Raw genomic sequence first — 21,271 nt, forward strand, 5'->3', positions numbered from 1 at the left:
TCTTTATATATTTTGCATCTGAAAACTGCAAGTCTCACACACGCGTGCACACACAAAAGACAGACAGACTGCTGCTGTGGACAAAATGGTGCCATTTAATACAAAAATCTGGTTTATGCAGAGCCTGGCTGTAGTGCATGCTGGTCCCAAGCAGAGTGGGATGCAGCCAGTTATATCGAACAGTTGTGCCCTCGGCAACAAATGGTGCATTCATAAAACTGGAAAAGCCTCTGTCTAGGGGCTTGCAGCTCTGCAAAGGAAACAATCGCTTGCTGACATTTTCTGAGGGAGGGTATGGTGAAAAGAGGTTGAGGGGGAGAAGTATGTTCTACATGAAGGTTACACACAGAAGAAATACCAAAATATAAGGGGAAAACCCCCATATCTGCCACTGAGTTACCTCTGAACTCTTCCTGCCTTAGCTAGCATCACACAAAAGAGCAAGGCCACCTGAAAAAGACATGTGCTTGGAAAACACTTGGCCAGTCAAGAGTATAGAAGAAAAAGAAGAAGGAAAGAAAGAAAAAAAAAGCTTTCTTGTAGAACGCTGGCCCAGGAAGAAGTGACACACATCACGCAGTCTGCAGTACACAAAGCCGCATCTGACAGGCAGTTTCTCACAAGTTTCTTACTCTTGCCTTTATTAGCTATGCCACCTCCACACTGGTAACTAAAAGCCAACATCTGGTGCTAGCTAAATGTCAGCACAGACAATCCCTTTAATAAAAATTTAAAGAGTCTGGGTCCCAATGAGGAGGTCATTAGTGCTTTGATTCTAAGACTCTACACAAGAGCTGCAAGACTGAAACAACGCAGGCATTAAAGCCAAGCTGAGCGGAGACTTCGTTGTGCACTAGACCATCCCTCCAGGCCCCAGCCACTTTGCACTGGGGATGCTCGGCTCGTGGCCACCAGCCCATGTGTAGCCCATCTGGATGGTTCATCTGGTCAAGATCCCTCACTAAGGAGCCCAGATGGAGCTATGGATGCCCAGGTCCTGCTGCAGTGTGGGAGTGTGCTGTACAGTTTGCCCTTGGCCTGGGAAGCTCTGTCTCCTGAAGCAGAAATGCCAAGCACCATCACCTGCCCCAAACACATCTGGTACCTGCATTGCTGAAGCCAAATCCTGCTTGCCCCTGAGATGAGACACAAGACACCCCCATAGGTCGATGCAAAAGTGCTCTTAAATGTCAGCTAAGCAGCATGGCTTATTAATGAATGTCTGTCACCTGCTCTGTTTTACTGAACTTGGTAATTACACAAAAAAACGCCAAATCACACTGAAGTTCATTCGGAGAGACAGAGAAGTTTCCTAAGAGGAGAAATTAATTGAGGCTCAACTTCGACCTTGATAGATAGGAAATAATAAAACAAGTCTCCCCAGGCACTCCTGGCTGCCCTAACGCTGCAGTAGGGCACCCACCCTGTCCCCTCGGTGCTCAAACAACACAGAGTTCTCGCACATCTTGCCAATAAAAAACTTTTACCAAACCAAAGCTGATCACAATAGTTTGAGAGAAATAAGACTGTCTTCCTTAGTCAAGGGGAGCCTAGCTGAAGGAGACAGGGCAGAAATTTTGTGTAATAGTTGACAGAGTTAAGTGTCTTCACTATATTATCAAAATACTTTGTGTGTTAGAGATTATTTAATAGAGTACTCTTGCACTGAAGCCTTTGCAAGGGTGTCTAAAGAGGGGATGCATGTAAATCTCCCTCCCATGGTGCACCTAGTGGTCTGCTGAGAACCTTCAATGCAACAGTTTCAGAAGGGAAGAGGACTGTGGTCTCACAGATTGACAAGTATTTTTTTTCCACAGAGGTTGAAAAACAAAACAAAACAACAACCAAAAACGAGCAAAATGGGATTAGTTGTTCTTCAAGGGCAAGCCCTTCCGGGACCTTGGTGCTATGAGCAGGCAAAACTTGTGAGACTCCTGGAATCAAAGAAGAAACAGTGGGAGCATGCATGGTTGGCTACAGTGGCAAGAACTAAGCAGAAGCTATTGAGGCACTGGAGAATGAATGCTAATGTTTTTGTTTACCAGCTGTGCAGTGTAAATGATTGCTATTGCAATAAAGTCTGCACTGTGTTTGCATACATAATTTCAATGAAATTGAATGAAAAAACACTTAATTAGCACCAGTTATCAGTTGGAGCAAATAAAAAAGTAAATGCTTTTGCAGAAGCATCAAAGCAATCAAAAATTGTCTTTCTGACTTTATACCTTAGTCAGTTTCCAGGAAAGGCAAAAGTTTACACATATACATAGTCTTCTGTACATGCTCCCATTAAACATGTACTTAGTACTAAGTGAATGTATTTTAGAATTTGAGTAACACACGTGATTTTTTTTCCCCCTCCTTAGACTTTACCAAGGCACAATTGACTTATTAGGAAAGGAAGTTTTGTTTGTTTTTGTTTTAAAATTGGAGAAGGAGGGGAAAACACCTGGGAAACTGTGGGAGAACATCAACAGAGTTCAAAAAGAAAATTACATGCCAGTCTCCTGAAAAATTTCAAAATAAAGCTCTTTGGGAAGACTGGGAATAAGGGCCAAAGTTGTTCTCAACTTGAGAATTGTCTTTCCTTTGAGTCACAGAATACAAGTCACCACATCACCTTGCAAAAGAAAAATAAAAAATAAATCCTGCCTGAAATGTGTCACTTTTTGCTGCTGTTTACTTTGTTTGTTTGTAGTGGTTTGGCAAAATCCCACAAATATTTAAGACCAAAACCACAGTCTGTATTTTATACTTAGATGAACTACAGTATCTTCCAAGAGGCTGTAACTGCAAGCCTGCATCTAAAGCTTCTCTTCCTCTGCCACCCCCAGGACCATGCAGCCACAGGAGGAGGAGGAACACAGGCCACCACTGCAGCCCTGGTGGTGGCCCTCCTCCATGCACCAGCCTGACCATCCCACAACTCAGCTCCAGAGGGACATGATAGCAGAACCCTTGCACCTCCCATGACAAGGCATGGCTTTTGAGTTGGATGGCTAATGCCCTTAGTTACAATTTAAAACCAACAACAGTCCCTTCTTGTTTCTCTTTGATCTCCCAGCTGATCCAGGTGGAACAAACAGGATGGGATTTGCCTCTCACTCTGATGCCCGCAATTTAAATCAGTATAAAATACAACAGAGAAAGGAGCCTGAAGGTTTCTAACTGAGTGTGTTGAACACCATGACCTACTCACACCCCCGCCCCACAAATGCTTAACTGCTGAATGAGATTCCTCTCGTTTCCTGCACTGAATCATCTGTGTCACCACAAAGATGAGATTTTTAACTGTGTGCACACGTTTCTTATTTGAGGGGCATGAAGCAGAGGGTGCTTCTCAAACTACTGTCAGATCAGCCACAGATGGTTTAGATTTATTCTGTGTTTGATGTATCATTTAAGTAAATCTGTGTTTTTCCAATGAGGTACAACCTTTCAATGATGCTCTTTTTCTAGAAAACATACAGGTGAACGCTGCTGCTTCATTTTTTTCCAAAGTATTATTTGAATGGAGCTTGGGGGGACAGGATACACTGATTTGCACAACTGAAAATTTGAACTTTGCCATCAGCTCCTTCAGCAAGTTTCATTAGGTTAGGTCACATGCTCTTTCCAAAATGCTTTTTTTCCACATATCAACTCTAAAAAATTTCATTAATTTACCTGCAGTTTACTTCATTTGCATTGCTAAGCTGATCTAGTATTTTTTGATCCCTACAGCAATTCCTTTTGCAGCAAAATTAGCAACACTGCACCCCTCAAAAGCAATAAAAGAAACATGCAAGTCACCCAAAAGAAAGAAATGTGAAGAAAACTCCTAAAGCACAGTTCGTTAACCAGCTCCTCCTAACCAGGATGGCTTTGCATCGCTGCTTCAGGCAGCAAGGGAGGGGAGGAAACTCTGACCTCTTGGCTGCCTGTGCTTGGCTCTGCACTGCAAAGTCAGTGGGAGCTTTGTGGATGCTGGGTAGGAGCAGGCCCGTGCCAACATGCAAAAAGTGGTAGGGAAGATCATCCTCTGCTCTGGATTCATCCGAGTCATAGACAGTACAGGCTGTCAGGCAGCAAAAGCACGAGGACTGCTGGTGTGTTCTGGTCATCTCACGAGAAAAGAAGAAAAATCAAAAGTTAACATCCTCCTCACAGTATCCCTGTGTATTCTCATCAGGATGAAAGATTAAGGACAAAAACCATGTTGTTCATAGGCCTGCTTCTTCCACAAAGTGTTGTCAACCTTCTCCACCCCTTATTTTAATAAAGGAAAACCTACCATCCTTTTGACCTTGGACTTGTTCATTTTCTCTGTCTCTCTCAGTACATGCTCTTTGCTAACCATTCAGCATGCTGCGAGTCCTGATAAAAGTGGTTAATGTTTACTGAAACCTGTGTATGAACTGTACTAAACCTGATGGAGAGGGAGGCAAAGTTCTGCTAGCAGCATCCATGACCCATTAAAAGAAAGGCTTGGATTGTTTTTCTTTTTAAACTCACTCCCCCCATACTAAACAGCTGCATCAGTAGATGGGCAAGCACAGGGAGAGGAGTGAAAAACTATTTCCATAGACACTTCAAAATCAAGTCACTGTTCTGACTACCATAAGCCTTCCAAGCACACACAAAAGCCATGACAGAATTGACTACTTGGATTTTCTTTCTGGAGAATGCATACTTCATCCCCAAATAATTGTTTTCCAAAAAAACCTGAAAGCCTACAAGTCTAGCAGAACTTCTGAGTGTTCCCTTCTAGCTTCCCTTGTAAGAAGTCCAAGCACCCTTGCTTGAGCAGTCTTCAAAACATCTTAACTAAGTGAAAAAGAAGAATATTACTACTGTAAACTCCAACTACAACTAACAGTTGTTCGGTATGTTTGAGACACCTTAAATTCACCTTAATTTCTTCTCATCAGAGACACTTCCCTAGAAATAATCACCTGTTTCAATAGCTGTAGCCGTGCACTATTTGGAACAACATTTTGTAGCTTCACCCCTTCTTAGCTTACTGGCATTTCCTCCATCTTTACTGTAACAACCAGCGCCGACAGGTCTAACAAACACCTCTTTCCTCCCTCCCACAACCTCTGGTGATAGTGGGATGCTCTCAGGTGTTTAAAGCCTATTTATTTATTTATTTATTTTGTACTAGAGGGCAGCAACAGTGCCATAGTCACCTTGGAAACAACCATCACCCACTGTTTGCAGAACAAACAATGGTACCTTTTCAGCCAGCACAAGGCAGGCAGGGCAAGGGGCAGCCAAGCAATTCTGAGACTTACAGGAGTGTTAACATATTGCATTCATTCAGTGCGTCAAAAAATAGTTCAGCACGAGAAGCAAGGCACTCTAGAAGTGAGAGCCTTTGGCTGGAAACCACAGACAAGTGCACAGGGCTCAGAAGGTCAAACAAGTCTCCCAAGTCAGCAATGAGGTTTTTTCCTCTCATTTTTTTACTTGCCCTCCTGTTCCCCTCTCTCATACACACAGAAGGAAGAAAAACGCACCTATTTAAACTGATCTTATCCACGGAAAGTCAAGTGTTCAGTTTCCAAGTAGCACTCACTGAAGTTTTCTCAGTGTGCCAAAATATTTTAAAGAACTGTTTACCCGCCCTTGTAGTGCTTTGTACCCAATGCATCAAGAGCCATTTCCAGAAACGACCCTTGTGAAGTTAGCAAGAACCACAGTTATTCAGCATTTCAGACCCTATGCCTAAGCACTCAAGCAGTTACATACCCCTCTCCTTTCAAAACAGTTCCTTTTTCATAGAGCCACAGACAATTTGACTGCTTTAAAAAACAGACTATGCACATCTGGCCTAGCAGTAACTTACAAATGGCCTCCTATCTCCTGAAGACTTTTTCTTCTGCTCAAAAAAAAAATCAAAACCAGCCACCACCAAAGAAGCCTTTTACCTACAACAAGCAGGGAAAAAGCCAGATACTTAAGGATTCAGGTTTTATCAATTTTAACACCCTCTCACAAGGCGTTCTTGTGGTCAGTTGCAGGTGGACTGTTTAAAGCAGAATGGAAACCGAGGCGTCACTCAAGATACTTTGGTGCCTTATAACCTTCCCATACCAGCGACCAGACACCTATGTCGTTGAGAAACAAACTGACAGAAGCCCAGCACATCTGTCAGGCCACTTGGCAATGGATTGCAAGGCCCTATAAAACCACACTACCTTTTTACTTGTGCATAAAAGAGCATCCAGGTGTGCTGTGAGGGAGTGCCAGGCACAACACACCCAGTTGAGAACTGCACTGAGGTGATGAGAGCTGCACAAAGGTACAACTAAGCAATTCCTGGGCAAGAGCTGTAAATTTCCACATCACAATATAGACATTTTTCTACAGCATTCACTCATCTTTCATAGTGCAGTCAGGTTTGGGGGAAAAAAAAAAAAAAAAAAGGCAAGTCATCTTAATTAGACCACTAGAAACACTGACTGGTGCTGTCCTGCTAACTAAAGCCTCCAGCAAGCTCGTCCATGTGGGCCAGACAGGTTCACTCATGACTACAACCATGGTAACTCAGCTGAGTCAGAGTAACATTACTAAAAATCTACCTTAATGTTCATTAAGATGCAGGTTAACACATTAACTTGTCTCGCACAGCCACAACCATGGCTTCGGACACAGTGGGCTGTACCTTAAGGAGCATCAAGAGAGCTTGCTTTTTTTTTTTTTTTTAATTGTGTTCAGCTAACTCAGTTGACCTCAAACAATTGAGACACACACCCTTTTTGCCTGTCAGGACAGGGTCCTTCTCTGTCTTTCATTGCTGGGACAGGAGAAGTGAAATAGGTATACAAGGTGATTCACATGCAGCCCATCCTTCACTTACTTCCAAGGGGGGTGGAGGGGAGGGACACATGGGTGAAAAGCTGCAGCTGTTCCAAGGCTGTTCCAATTTTACAGCAGACGGTTTATGGAAAACAAAACAAGAAGCACAGAAAAATAGTATTTGAACATTACCGACCTGAAGGAATCATTATAAATACCTCCTGCTCTGTGTAAGGGCTACCCTGGGCTCCATCTGCCTTCAAGGCCAAGAAAGGAACCATTAAACTTGACCAGCTGCCAGAATTCACTGCCTGCTTTCTAACAGCGCCGGGCTGTGCTGAGGTGGGGAAGTCTCGACCTGTGGCAGACCAGCAGGCAGCGTGCTGGCCAAGCCCTGCTGCTGCCTCTGCACTTTGCACCACCCGCACCAGCTCCAGCCAGAGCCCGGCTGAGGGAGGAAGAGGAAGCGCTGTCCCATAGGACTGCCCTCTCCCCGAGCATCTGCAAGCAGCACCGAGCTCGGATGGGAGCATGCTCCTCACGCCCCAGCAACAGGCTCTGACTTCTTCTGGCAGAGACATGTGCTCCAGAGGGCCCTGACTCAGCGGCTGAGGAAGGCATGGGTACCAGTCGGACGGGAATGCTCTCCCGCACCGTGCAGCCTTGCCAGTGGGCTGGGGTTGCTGTTTTGAGGCACCAAGCCGATTCTTTAAACAAACAAGGCTGGCGGATGCGTGCACGTCCTCCCGGCTAGGGCATCACCGGGAGATCTCCCCGGGGGTCACGCCGCAGCCCAGCGGCCAGGCCTCCCTGCCCCGAGCGCGGCGGGGAGGCAGGAGCAGCAGTTGCTGCAGCAGGGCCAGCCCTTCCCCTCCCTCCCTTCCCCCCGCGCAGCCACCCCCACCCTCCAGGAGCTGTATCGCAAATCCCCAGGCTGCGCCGACTGCCAGCTGACATAACTGTTTAGTCAGCAGCCAGGGAGAGGAGCGGCCGCCCCCCTCCATCCTTCCCCAGCTCCTTCCCGTGGTACCTTCCCCGCCGCCGGGGGAAACAACCCCCGCTCCCCAAGAGCACTCAGCTTTCCAAAAACTTTCTCGAGCTTTGCACCGCCGCCGAGAGATCAGGGGTGATTTTTGGGTTGTTGCGTTGGTTTGGGTTTTTTATTCCTCCCCACCTCCCAACTCCCTCGGTGCTTTGTGTAACCCTCTTTCACCACCCTGCCCCATCCCCCAGGCGAGAGGAGATCCAGCAGCACTGCCTCTGCTGAGAGCAACTTCCTCCATTTGCTGGGAGGACATCACTCCGGCGGCCCCGCGCCCCGCGCCGCCCCGCAGAGGAAGCGCAACATAATAGCCAGGCCCCAGGTGCCAAGGTTAGCTTGTCCCTTTCCTCTCTCCCCGGGATGACTTCCACTCCATTTCGTACCAGCCTCGCCAAGAACGAGAACTTAAAAGCCAACCGAAAGTTAGGAACCAAAGGAAAAAAAAAAAACAACAAACCAGAAACCTGCTGAAGCACCACACGGCCTTCGCACACTAAAACTGTTTCAGAAAGGTTTAGCCTTTTTAATGGAGTGAAAAGTCAGGCTTCATCCACGCACACAAAAGCTGAACAACCGATTTAACCATAGCTTTTCCAGTCAGAGAAGCCCAGCGAGGCAGTAGCACCAGGCAGGGTGCAAAACCTGCCTAGTGCGGATGAAACAACTTCAGCAGCACAAATGTCTTGGCTGAAAGGAAAAACACCTACCAAGACCAGGCTGGGAAACTGAAAAGCCTGAGCAAAAAGCAAGGATTTGGTCTGTGAGGGGGATGGAGCTTACCCCTCCAAACCCGTTTCTTGGAGTGCCGAGGACAGTTTCCACCCTCCACTCTGACACCACCTGTGTAACGTGAACACAAGATGTATTCTTTTTGAAACAGGTTTTAATAGAAAAGACTCACAACGTGTTATTACACCTTTCCCTTGTCAGTTTGCCTGCATGGTACGATAGTGTGCATTTACTTAGTCCAAAATACAGACTCACAGTGCCGAGCTGGTGAAGGGAAGCTGCTACACTGGCTCATTTTGCAAAAACCTCTGTGTTTCCAGACGTAACGAGGGGAGATTAAAAGGTGTAACTATGCCCTAGGTGTTATGATGCTACCCATAGCTTACGCAGAAACATGTCACAAACCAAAATGATATTACCTGTGCTGACATCCCTAAACCAACATTATTTATTTGGCTTATAGAGAAGTCTGTTTCGTGGTGAAAAACTGCAATCTCTCCCTTTCCTCCTCTCATCCCCATAAAAAAATACACGCATGCTCTTTTTTATTTCCTCCCAGCTGGGTATCCATACAACTGACTACAATTCATCTGATTATCAAACTGTAGAATAACTCAGAAAACTGAAGTTAGTGACCTGTCTCAGTTTATCATATTGTGAATACAAGGAGTTACTGAAAGAAAATAAGCAACCCTACAAAGTCTCCAAATAACTAAGCGATGGTGAGAACTGAAGTTCCGCAGAAAAGAAGAATGTTTTAAGTTCAGGACTCCTTAATTCACTCTTAGACACTCCAACTCTAAAACCTCACATTCTACAGAGGCTGCCTGCTGCCAAGAGATAGACAGCTGCAACACGTAGACTCAAAAAAGGAGGTGTCTTTTGGCTGGAGGTACAGCTTTCTACATGCTGCCCTGTTTCACATACTGCTTCCCCTTAACAGTTATAAAAAATAACTTCAGAAATCTAAGAACAAATGGACTATTGTGACTGATGATAACTGCTGATAGAGCCTGTATCAAGAGTGCAGATGCCATAAAGCCGCTTCACAGTCCACGTTCATTTGTCACAAGACAATATTCTTGGAAACACGCTGTTGCAGTTTTTGTACTTGGCCTTTAGCATACGTCTAGTTCTGTATCTTGTAACAGAAGCCTGGGCAGTCCAATAAAACCTACATCAGTCTTCACTATTTTTTTTTTTAAGCTGGTGTTTCTGTGCAGTGACTGATTCTCTGCTCCTGGCTACGCTGACCAACTTCTTCCACAAAAGACACTGCACCAGCACCGGCAAAGTTTGTACCAGTTCAGCCAGAACAAAACCTGGACCACAATCTCACATGATGAAACATGATCTCCTTACACAATATCAAGTGTAATTAAGATAGATACTCTCTTAATATAGAAATTAATTTTGGAGCAGAAAGCACAGCTAAAGGAGACCTGATTTAGAGAAGCAACACAATTTTTGCACAGCTAATGCAATAAAGAGATTTGCATCAAGAGAGCAGACAATCAATGTGTGCTAAGGGCGAAGACAAAACTATCTTCGCAGATGTAATTTTGAGCTTCCTGGACTGAGAGTCAACACCTCTCCAAAAGCTCTTCCCCTTCCTCCAGCTGCTCATTCCCATGCCAGGGAAAGCCTATGGTTTGCTTCCCCTTCAGCGACCAAAACAAAAGTTGGTGGGCTGTGACTGCTGAAAGACCAAAAAAATGAAAGATGACTGGATACCCAGATGGTTTTAGAGACGAGGCTTACAGAGAAACCTCACAAACTCTTGTATCAGCATCTCTGAAGAGGAGGTGAGTTACAGTACAACAGGAATGAACTGCTAGAGGTGAGGGGGTAAACAAATTATTAAAAACAAAACCAGAGACCCCTCCTTAAGCTGTTTTTTCTATAGATTATATATTGCTTCTTCATCCTATGATGTCAAATACACATTTAGGTTACCAAGGAAACTACTCTGAAGTCACTAATCTAACATCATTATTAATTTTTTTAGTTATCCAGGCAAAGACACACCAGAAAGGGGAAAGATGGGAGGAAATACCTAAATATCAAAAGACTCTTAAGAAAAAGGCAGCTTCAAAGTGTTAACAAACATCACACACAAATCTCCATTGAGATTTTTCCTTTTGCATTGTTTGTAGTCACATACCTGGAAGAATACTTGCCTTGAGGTGGTGTAGGGAAAAAGCCTTAAATACAAGTGGTTTTAAATACAACCTTTGAAGGCAAACACCACAATGTACCTGAAAGACAGGGAAGCAAGTGAGAAAAGCAAAAGGGGGGACAAGAGAAAGTGACTCTATTAACGTAACCCTGTTACTCTTACAGTTAACTGGCATCACAGCACAGAGACACCCACTGAACTGATAGCAGCCGTGGAGTGGATGCAGATAAGAATACACAAGTTTAAAATGAAGCATCTCAAAACTAAAATAAAAAAAGGTTGTACTGTTTTTTCAACATCACACCTCCAAGCTGGTTAAGATCCTAAGCCAACAACACAGCAGATGCAGTTCCTACATACCATGATAGATATAACAGACCCCCCACCAATGGAGCAGAGCTTGGATTATATGCTCTGTGTGCAGGAATTAACCCAGCAACACTGCTGCATGGATTCCAGGATCCATCCTAGTAAGCAATGCCCCTTCTTTCATGGAAGATTGATTTGAGGGCTCTGCAAAAATAAACTGGCAAAAAGGCATTCCGCTTGTTTCTTCTACTTTTCCTCCTGGCCCCTTCTTCACTATAAAGACATGACGGTTCTGATGGTTTAAGCACCAGTCTTTTTGAATGATGGTTGTGTGGGCTTTTCCAATCTTTCCTATCAGCATTGCAATCAGAAGTCCTTCTCTGCTATGTATTCTTCACTGCCTCCTTGTGCCAGCACACCTAGATCAGCTGCACAGAAGTCAGACTAGAGAACTGATCCAGCCAAAACTGAACTTTCAGCAGACAGAGGGACAAATACAAAAAGTCCTTATCAGCTTCTGGGCCCAGCACTTTATAGCACACATTTAAGATACTGAAGACCTTTAGTATTTAGGATAGGTACCCTAAGAAAGAAGGCAGTTAAGAAAACATTTCTAATTAAAGCAACATAAAGACAGCTTCGTGCTTACACATAGGCAGTGACGTTATGTTAGTTTTTAAGTTTTCCTAATCTAACACCCAAGAGCAGAGAGACACCTGCAAAGCATATGCCATGCTAGGGCTCCATTCCTTGGTCCTCACATGGCCTTTCAGCTACTACATTTAAATTTAGAATACTAAATGCGTAGAGCAGCAGCACAGCAATAGAAGACAAGCTTTGAATTCAACAATCAGAACTACAACCACAACTTGACAGCTTCAAAGGACAGCCCCTGTCTCTTTTCTCCAAACAGGTATACTAGCTACTTGTAAACACTATTATAATTCACAGAGTACAGCAGTAAGTGCTGAACAACTTATTAGAATGGTTTTATACACAGGAACATTTAAAAATTATCTTTATAAATCAGTACTATGTGACACATGGAGCTTGTTTCTCCTAAGGCCACTATATTTCTTCAGTCCTGAGAGACCTAATAAAGGGAGTAAGTAACCTAGATAAACCCGAGTTCACCCTGTGAAAGGCGTTCTTTACTAAAATATTTGAAATCACTAGCATCACCTTTGGTATTATTTGCAACTACGTTCCAGGCTTAGGAAGGTGGCATAAAGTTTTTCATTAGCTAAACACAAATCAAGTAACATGCATCATTTGGTAGACAGGTTAAGGTAGGGCTTTAAAAGCCATGGTTCCTTTTTTAGGTTATGTCAGTACTGAAGAATGTGCAGCACTTTACACAGAGAAAGAAAGGGGTTAGCATGACCTGATCTAAACCTCTCCTTTCTCACTCTCCACTTCAGAAGTGGCTGGATTTCAGTAGCATTGTAGGCATCGATTTGTAAAGCACTCTGGGAGCGATCTAATGTAAGTAAATACTAGCGGTACAGGTAGTACTGAAGCAAAATTCTTTTGGTTGCAAAAATTAGAATCTCCAAGTCCACCAACATGGAGCAGTCCTACAGGTGAACAAGTGGGTTGGCAGACTACAGAAATAAAAAGGGATGGGAACACAGTCGAGTTACATCAATAAACATTTTACTTCAGAGAGCTCAAAACAATTCCTGTCAAACTTGCTGAGACCAAACAGACGGGTGAATCCTAGTCATCATCATCCCAAATAAGTGGGCTAGCACTGGAAAGTGGGCAGACTTTTTTGTGGGTAGTATCACTTGGTTTGAATGGAGCTCAAAGAAATACCCTCAGAGCAGGTAAGGACAAATAAATGACCCTTGGCTCTGGGTAAGCTGGATTCACTAAGGTTTTAGATACACAGGGCATGCTCTAGGCTGGGGAGGGGGGTAATATTATGTGGAGACTGCTCCTAGAAACTAGTAGTGCATTGGGAATGGAAGGCAGAAAGCAAAGCACCACTTAAACAAGCAATTCTTGAGCAACCAGAATAGAAGCAGCTGAGCCATGAGCCTGCAAACACCCTCACCAATCAGCATCTTCTGCCTGTAACCTGCCAACACTGAGAAAGGTTCCCAAAAAAGCTGCTGAAGAGGAGACTTCTGGAAGCACCTGGAAATCTTTAAGCCTGTCCAAGTAAATGTCTTACAGCAATAAATATGTAGGCAAATAAAGTACTTTTGGCATGTGCCTGTGATAGATGTTAACATAGCAAACTGAAGCTTTAACAAGTGTCAGTGAACAGCGTAATCAAAAGCATGGAAAAACTTATACATAATAACTGATACTCAGATCAGGACTCCAACCTGGGAGGAAGGCCACAGAGGTAATCCAGCAGAGGTCTACAAAATCCTGAAAGGTGTGGAGGTCAGTAGTGAACGAGTACTCACATTTTCCCATAGTGTAAGTCCTAAATGGTATCAAGTGGATGCATCAAATGGCAGGCATAGAAAGTTGTTTTTTCACTTCCTCTCCAACAGAACACATAGGTAAACTGCAAAACTCACCACCGCAACACACCCAAGTGTCTGTACAGGTTCAAAAAGCTGCTGGACAAGCTCAGAAAAAAAGGATTCTTGAACTTAAATACTGAACTTACATGAAAACACTTTGGCTCTAGAGATTCCAGAAGCTGCACATTGCTGGTAGACTATACTAGGAAAGCATCATTAATAGGTGCCCTTTTGCCATATTCTGTTTTTTTAAGTCCACAACATCAATCAGCATCTTGGGCTAAAAAATGGGCTTTTGGTCTGGCCTAGTATTAGACACAATTAGGACTCCCTCTAGTTTTCAGTTTTGCAGGTGAAAAATGCAGAATTACTTACTCCACAGGACTTAAAAATCTTTCACCACATATTCAGAGGCATTTCTGTCAGCTTGAAGGGGCATTCCCCACTCTGAACTCAAGTTTCACTGGAGAAGCAGGTACCAGGAACTGCTCATTCCAGGACAGGGTTGTCCTGAGGAAATGTCGCCACAGCCACAGCTTCAACGTGATTCAGGTCAGAGTGATTTCAGAGGTTACAGTACCATGGCTGTCTTCCCTGTTTGACAGCCAGAGGTTACCACACTTGAAGCACAGACACATCCAACTCCAGAGCTGCCCATAATTGACTCAATTCAATTTAAGCACAGCAAAAACTCTGAAATGCAGCACTCGGGAGGGAAGAAAGATATCCACCCTTCTGCCTTCTGTGCTACACAGACCAAGCCCTTCACCCACAGTCAGAGCAGAGCAGACAAGAAATCTCAGGAAAAACTGAAGCAATTTCTACAGCAAACATTTGCCTGAGACCCTTACCTAAGAAGTCAGTACAGGCACACTTACTTCCAGGCCTTTGGGCAAGGACGGTGGTTAGAGGCACAGTTGCAGACCACCTCCAGCAGAAGAGTCCAGCACAGAGCCAGGCCTCTTGTTGGTGCTGCCACAGGCCATATTAACTTGTCGCCTTCAATATGCATCCAGCAGAGTTCAGGTCATGGATTTGTTGGAAGTTCATCACTTATTCAGGCTTTTGTGCAAGAGGTCATTGCTGTCAAACTGTCTGCTTTCACAAGCACAAAAGCTCATGTTAAAATGTAAATACTTACAGGTGTTCCACCAGGCACTCAAGATGAAAGTCAGAGGAAATATATTAGCCCTAGCCACATTTTACAATGCTGGTAGTGCTTGAATGTCATCTGTTTGCGAACCAAGGTTTTTATGTGGGTTCATCTGCCTGGACTGGAGCACGATCTAATGGTAAAGGCACAGGACCGGATTTAGAGCATTTGGGTTCTTTTTCTGCCTCTGTTACTGTCTCCCTCTGTGACCTTCAGTAAATAAATTCTTCATGCCACTGTCCCAGTTGAAACGAACGTGAATAGATGGTTACTCGGTCCCATGCAACTACCGTGACCCTGTGTCATTTTTGCTAATTACTACAAGAAATCTGAATGATACAGGAAAAGTTAATCTGACTCATGAAGTAAACCTGAGGTAACAAAAAGCAAGAGTCTTAAAAAGGAGCACAAACCCCTCCTCTCCAAACGCCCATGTTACGCTGTTTGCTTTTCAAGACAGAAGTTCTGCAACTTATTATTACACTGGCCTTGATGGAGACAGCATTTTGCAAATTCAGCTTTGCAACAAGCCCGGATAGGCTGGCTCACCCTTGTCGCCCAGATTTGTGCACTGCATGCCACTTGCAAGCAATTCCAGCATGACTTCTGTGTTGGGGTAACACCACAAGACTAGCAGCAGGACTATGCTGGCACAGGCCCACTGGGAAAATCAACTCAGCAGCTGTGGGAAGAAGCAAAGCCAGCAGAGGCTGCAATCACCACGTCACCCTGGAATCCAGTTTCACGTCCAGTCCAACCTCGTTCTGTGACTGAACTGCACAGTTCTGGAAAAGCTGGTATCCTCTTCCCTCAGTACTTCCAACTACACGTCAGATTCTCTTGTGACTTTCAGAAACTTCTGTATTAGATATTAAATTGGAAGAAGTTATCTCAGGCCTGAGAGGAACTTGCATTTGTTCAGTTCAGTACCTGTCACAGGGGTGCAGCACCCCATGGCACAGAGGTCAGACAGATAGCCCCACCACCCTTAACCTCGCAGAGGCTCTCACCATCAGGGACCCCTAGTACCAACATCTGAGGAAAGAGCTTCGGTAAACCTCATGGGTACTGCAAAGTGCTATCTCTCTGGAACAACACAAGGGAGTGGAAGGGAGCTGTGAACAACTGTTTTTCTGATGTGCATTCCCTTCCTCTGCTCAAGCAAGCGCAGGAGGCCAAGCGAGCACACATGACATGCTCCCTGCAGGATGCCACATCCTGCCATATTTCATATGGCATCCCAAGGCAAGCCAGATACTTTTAAAACACAGTATGATGTTTGACAGTATGATCTGTCACGGTGTGACAGACTCCCAGAGACAACATACGAGAGAAAGAAGGGAACAGTAGTGACAGATTTATCCAATAGTGCTGAACTGTTCCTAGCCACACTTCTCTTAAAAGGGAAAAAAAAACAAGCAAACAGACACATTACAGACACACACAACTTTGACAATGAATATTCTTTCTGCTTCTTGCTTTTGGTAGTTTGTTCTACGAATTTCTCATAACTCTCACTCATTCATCCAAAACCTTCCCCTTCCTATAGAATTCAGAGGTCTGTTTTGAAGGGGAGGGAATAATGGAGGAGGTTGTTTTATGTACTGCTTACACTCCCTAAACCTGCTCCAGCCCTTCTTCCCCCTTGCCCGCGACACACGGTGCTGCATTTTAAGGAGCACTGGTTATGCTGACATCAGTGAGGCTCCAGGGGCCATCTAGGCAGCTGTTCCTGCTCCTGTGCGTGGCCAAGAGCCAAGTCACTCTGCCTTTTTGGTGATGTTCCCTCCTGCTGGCTACCCCCCTCCCGCCCACAAGTCTGCAGGGTGGGGCGAGGTGGCCATTGGCAGCCTTTCCAAGGAAACCTAAGTGAAAAATAAAAAAAAGAAGGCAGTTTTCATTTCCAGCCTCTGGTAAGAAATAATCAGCAATTTCTGTCAGGGTGCTGTGGGTTGAAGGAACTATAGTTTTTCTTCCCGGACAGCCAAGGCCCAAGTTGCCCTTTGGACTTTGTCACCTAGAGGAGAAAAATGAGTGCTCTGTCTTCCCTGTCTCCACGAGCAAGGACAGTCTGCCAGTATTGGAGACTGGGCCCTGCTTCATACCGCTGTTCCCCTGTTTTAAGGCAGACCCATCCTCGGAGGCACTTCTCCAGCCAAATGATAATGGCAGAGCAGCAGAAAGCTCACCCAAAACAACCCGAGAGCACAAGGTAGGTGCAAGACATCTTCCAGAGACAGAAAAGGGGCCTCCAGACACAGAAAAGGGGCCACCATAGCACTTTTTCTTCCCTTCACGGCTCCCTGCAAGGGCAGGAAGCATTGCCAGGGCAGGCAAGGAGTGCTGGGACACCTTTCAGCCCAGCCAGACCCAGGTTTCCAGGTAGGTTCCAGGCAGCTGGTGATCTGCAGCCCATAATCCCAGCGGCAGGGACCGTCCCCGTGCTGAGCCACAGCCAGATGCAGGGAGCAAAAAGGTGACAGCCAAGCCAACTTCACGTACGCCCTCGGAGCCTGCAGCTCAGACCCCATGTCAAGATTAGGAAAGTATGCACACACAGAGAGCACATGAGCTTCTGGAGTGCATTCGTTTAACTCTTGCAGGCACTGTATACTGAAGGGGTTTGGGTTCACAGCCACGTTTCTTGCTGTCTTTCCTCAAAGCCAACTCTTCTCAGGTCACAAGACCTGCGACACTTCCTCGAGCTGAGCAATACCTTCTCAAGTAGGTCAGAAGCTGAAGTCAGTGCGACGAGTTTGGAGCTGCAGCTCACACGGGTTAAAGATTCTGGCTTGTGTCAGGAATACTTTTTCTGAAAGTTAAATGCAGGCCCCATCCCTTAAACACTTCCCCTAACTTCACCCATGCCAGTATTTTGACTTAAATGGAACAACCTACTTAAGCAGAATTATATCTGTGTTTAAAGTGCCTGCAGGATCAGTGCTTGGCGTGATCTAGACTTGCCTCTAACATACACACACACCCCAGTAAATTTTAAAAATACTCTGAGAGCCATCAGGCTAAGTTGTGTTAAGACAAAAAGAAAAGGATAAAGACAGTAACCTCGACTACAGCACATTTAAAATTTACATCTGTGAATGTTGTAGGATGATTCAATGGGACAGGGGACATAGGGATGTCTGAAGGCTAGAGCTGGAAGCAAGAGAAGGGTCCCTACACTCAGTTTATCTGGGAAAAGAGGAATCTCAAAATCAAGCAGATCTGTGTGCTATCAGCCCCAGAAACAGAGGATTCACTTAGGATTTTTAAAATTTTATCTCTTCTAAGGAATAATAATTTAAGAACAGTAATGTTAGCAATCATAAACTGCAAAGAAACCCCCCTTCAGCCAAGAAACAAACTCAACTCCTTCCTTCTCCATACTCTGAACAAAAGCAGCAGATACAAACAGGAGTTTCCCTGGAACAAACCAGTCAAATTCATTCAAATCTTCCTGAAGCACAGCAGGGCAGAACCCATTCCTGTTCCCAGAGCTTATTACAGTAACATGACTAAACATGCTCAGCAGTCCAATGTGATAGGATGCATCCATTTGCTGATGCCAGAGGAAGATGCACGTCTCTTCTACATGGCACCACTCTCACAGGCTGCTTTTCAAAAGATGTTTTGAAAAGCGACCTGCTGCGTACATTCTTAACAAGTCATAGTATCACCGGCTGTACAAGTGTTTGACCTCTACTTGCTATGCACGGTGGACAAAAATCTGACATCAGCTTATTCCAACCTTAGTAACACCAAACTGCTCCTACAAAGCTGGCTGCAACAGACTAAGACAAGGCACCGATAAACTCCCAGACGGAGTCCTCCCCTGGAGTGCTGAAAATGCAACTAGTTTAGTATATGAGCCCACATGTTTTAAATTTGGGTTGGTTTAATCCAAGTAAGTAACGTGATGAAAACGGGTGTCTTCTCTGGAGGTCTAATTTCTAGATGTTTCCACTACTCCATATGCTTTCCTATTGTACAAATGTAACAAATGATACATACATCACTTGGGGATGATTTAAGAATTCAGTTTAAAGCTACAATGCAAGTCACTCAAGGCAGGAGAATTAACATTATTACTTTGTGAACAGCTAACAATTGCACTTCCTTTCAGTCTTGGGAAGGTGACATATTGAGGAGATGACATCTTCCTATTCCCAGTTTCAGAACCTTGACATTTGTCATTTTAACATACAGCCCTAAAGCAAAAGGGAGAGAGAAGGCCATGGTCTGTCTGTGAAGCTTTAAACAGTATTAAAGCTAGAAGAGTATTCACTTCTAAACCAAACAACCAGAACACATATATACTTGCAACTATACCGCCTAGGAAAAAAACAAAAAGCACCTTTGTCCCTTGTGTGCAAATTAGGCATTTATGAGAGCTGCCCAAATTCTGCCTTGCAACCAAAGCTTTCTGTTTATACGCAGACACCTCAGCAGCAGCAGTGCAGGTTCCCAGCGTGCCTAACCTTGGTATCTGGAAAGGGCCCACTATGGGGTAAGAAGATAGTTATAATTAAACATTTATACTGAGGTAGTGCCGAGCAGGTCAGTTCCACAATGTGTTGGGTGGCTTTTCAAAACTTGGTAATTGAATGCTGATCCCTGCCCCGAAGAGTTTACAGTGTAGGAAATCAAAGCATTATACTTGCTACCTGTATCCTAGGAACTAAACAAAGACTATCACCAGCTTATTTCTTGGGTCTTTAGACTAGGCAGCTCTTAAAACTCCCATTACCAGAAATAGTGGAAATTTTAAAATCAGCAGTCTAGACTTTCCTAATCCATACCTGTGCTACGAGGTTGTACAGCTCAGTTTGGATTGCTAGCTGGGATAGTTAAGTACAGCACAGAATCTGCACTGGTGCTGGCTGCTGGCATCTTCTTGTCCAGTGTAAATTATTTCTGGCCCAAACATTTTTTAGCAATCATTTTGAAAATACAGTGAGCACAGAAATGGAAACATTTACTGCAAGTCAGACAATTCAGGCAGCCCAGGCATGAGAGAGACTGCCAATGCATGAGGTCAGAAGTCAGGCACCAGCAGATCCTTCTGCACAAGGTCACCCAATACTCCAGGACGACCCCAAGCAGGCATCAGTACATCTACTGTGCAATACCAGCGCACGTCAGCTACCAGGCAGACCACGGCCACATGCAAGTCTGTGGTGTTGCACATCTACTAACCCACATCTTTTCCTATGGAGATTAAGAGTTACGCAATGGTGTAAATAAAAACTCTGGCCCCAAACATGCAGGAGCCATCTCTGCCCCAGATCCATCCTCAGGGAGAATTCTCCACATTCCCCTTTCCTGCAGGGAAAGACAGGCCTGGGCGGGACAAGTCCTCCTCCCACTCACCAGAGCAAATATACTCAAGAAAGTTAAAGAACAGCCTCTAGGATTTAGAAAAGGGATGCAGCAATGGCCACACTGTTTCAGTGATGCCCAAAACGAGGTTGGAAGAGAATTTAGCCAAAACAGGTTATTATATTGCAAATTCAGTTTGCTGCTTATCAAACAAGCTCCTAAAACAGATGCACTGACTTTGTAACTACACCTGTAGGAATTTCAAGCACCAGAAAAATACAAAGACACTATTAGTGTTCCAGTTTTTTCAAGTTTTCTGCGTCTTTCATGCTACAAATGCTCAAGAGCTTTCAGCTGTATATACCTCACATAAAATATCCTTCCAGTGAAGCCAGGAAGAATTCTGCTGTTGATTCAAATGAAGCCACGTTTTCCACTTCTATGTACTATTTACACATCTATTCATTTATTCAAAACGCGTAACAGCAACTATAATGGGGCACAATCTGTGTTCAGCTTGGCCTACTTGAACTGTTCTATGAACATCTTAACTTTGCTTGCTGACTTTTGAGCTTTTAAAATGAGTAACCTTACCATTTATTTGTATCTTTTTTTCTTTCTCAAGGGAAAAGGGGACCATGGAAAATCCTCACTCACTAAAGAGCTTACAAGTTGCAAAAGCTTTGCAAGCAGAGATTTGGAATTGCGTTAGCTGCAGTTAGCAGGGCTGCAGAGTTCACAGAATCCACCAGCTCCTTCCTGCAGAGTTCAGAATCTGCATGGCTTCCTTCCAAGGTAACCAGCATCCACTCTGAGGTACGGATCATTTAATCCACCCCTAGAAATTCACCCTCTGGTTAGGTCGAACATGGCGGCCACTTCATACTCAGCAAAAAGCCACTGCCATTTCCCAAAAAGGAGGAATGGAGACAAAGGATGGAGATTTCTCCCACAAAGTGTAGGTGGTACTGATATGAAAATAAATTCTTCACTACTTAAAGAAAAGCACAGTTTCCAACAACAATCTATGTTTACATCACGGAAACAGGGGAGCTGTGGTACCCTTCTGCAACATGGACAGTCAGGCTCCTGACAGCTCAAAGACTGCCACGAGGTATTACGAAGCAGAAAAGCCACCTATCTGTTGTAAAGGCTGGAAGTTGCTCCAAGACCTGCTCCAGAAGCTGCCAAGGGCCACAGTTTTGAACCTTACTTGGCAATGCAGTAAGATGTACTAAGCAACACGTGGCTGGACCATCTGATAAGGAGGAAGAACA

At 44.5% G+C, this 21,271-nt stretch overlaps 1 protein-coding gene across 7 annotated transcripts in view; it reads right to left on the reverse strand.

Moving 5' to 3' along the window:
* The window catches only part of RREB1 (ras responsive element binding protein 1), a 121,489-nt gene that overhangs the window by 92,174 nt on the left and 8,044 nt on the right, over positions 1-21,271 (reverse strand). Inside the window, exon 1 of one of the 7 annotated variants that reach the window (XM_051612419.1) lies at positions 10,719-10,761. The exons of 5 other annotated variants lie outside the window; for them this stretch is intronic. The gene's annotated coding sequence lies outside the window, so the exon portion shown is untranslated. Of the gene's footprint in view, positions 1-10,718; positions 10,762-21,271 lie in introns of those variants that run through there. One more of the 7 variants, XM_051612422.1, reaches the window with a different exon arrangement.

Source organism: Apus apus, chromosome 2 (genome assembly GCF_020740795.1).
Source record: "Apus apus isolate bApuApu2 chromosome 2, bApuApu2.pri.cur, whole genome shotgun sequence".
Classification (NCBI taxonomy): Eukaryota; Metazoa; Chordata; class Aves; order Apodiformes; family Apodidae; genus Apus; species Apus apus.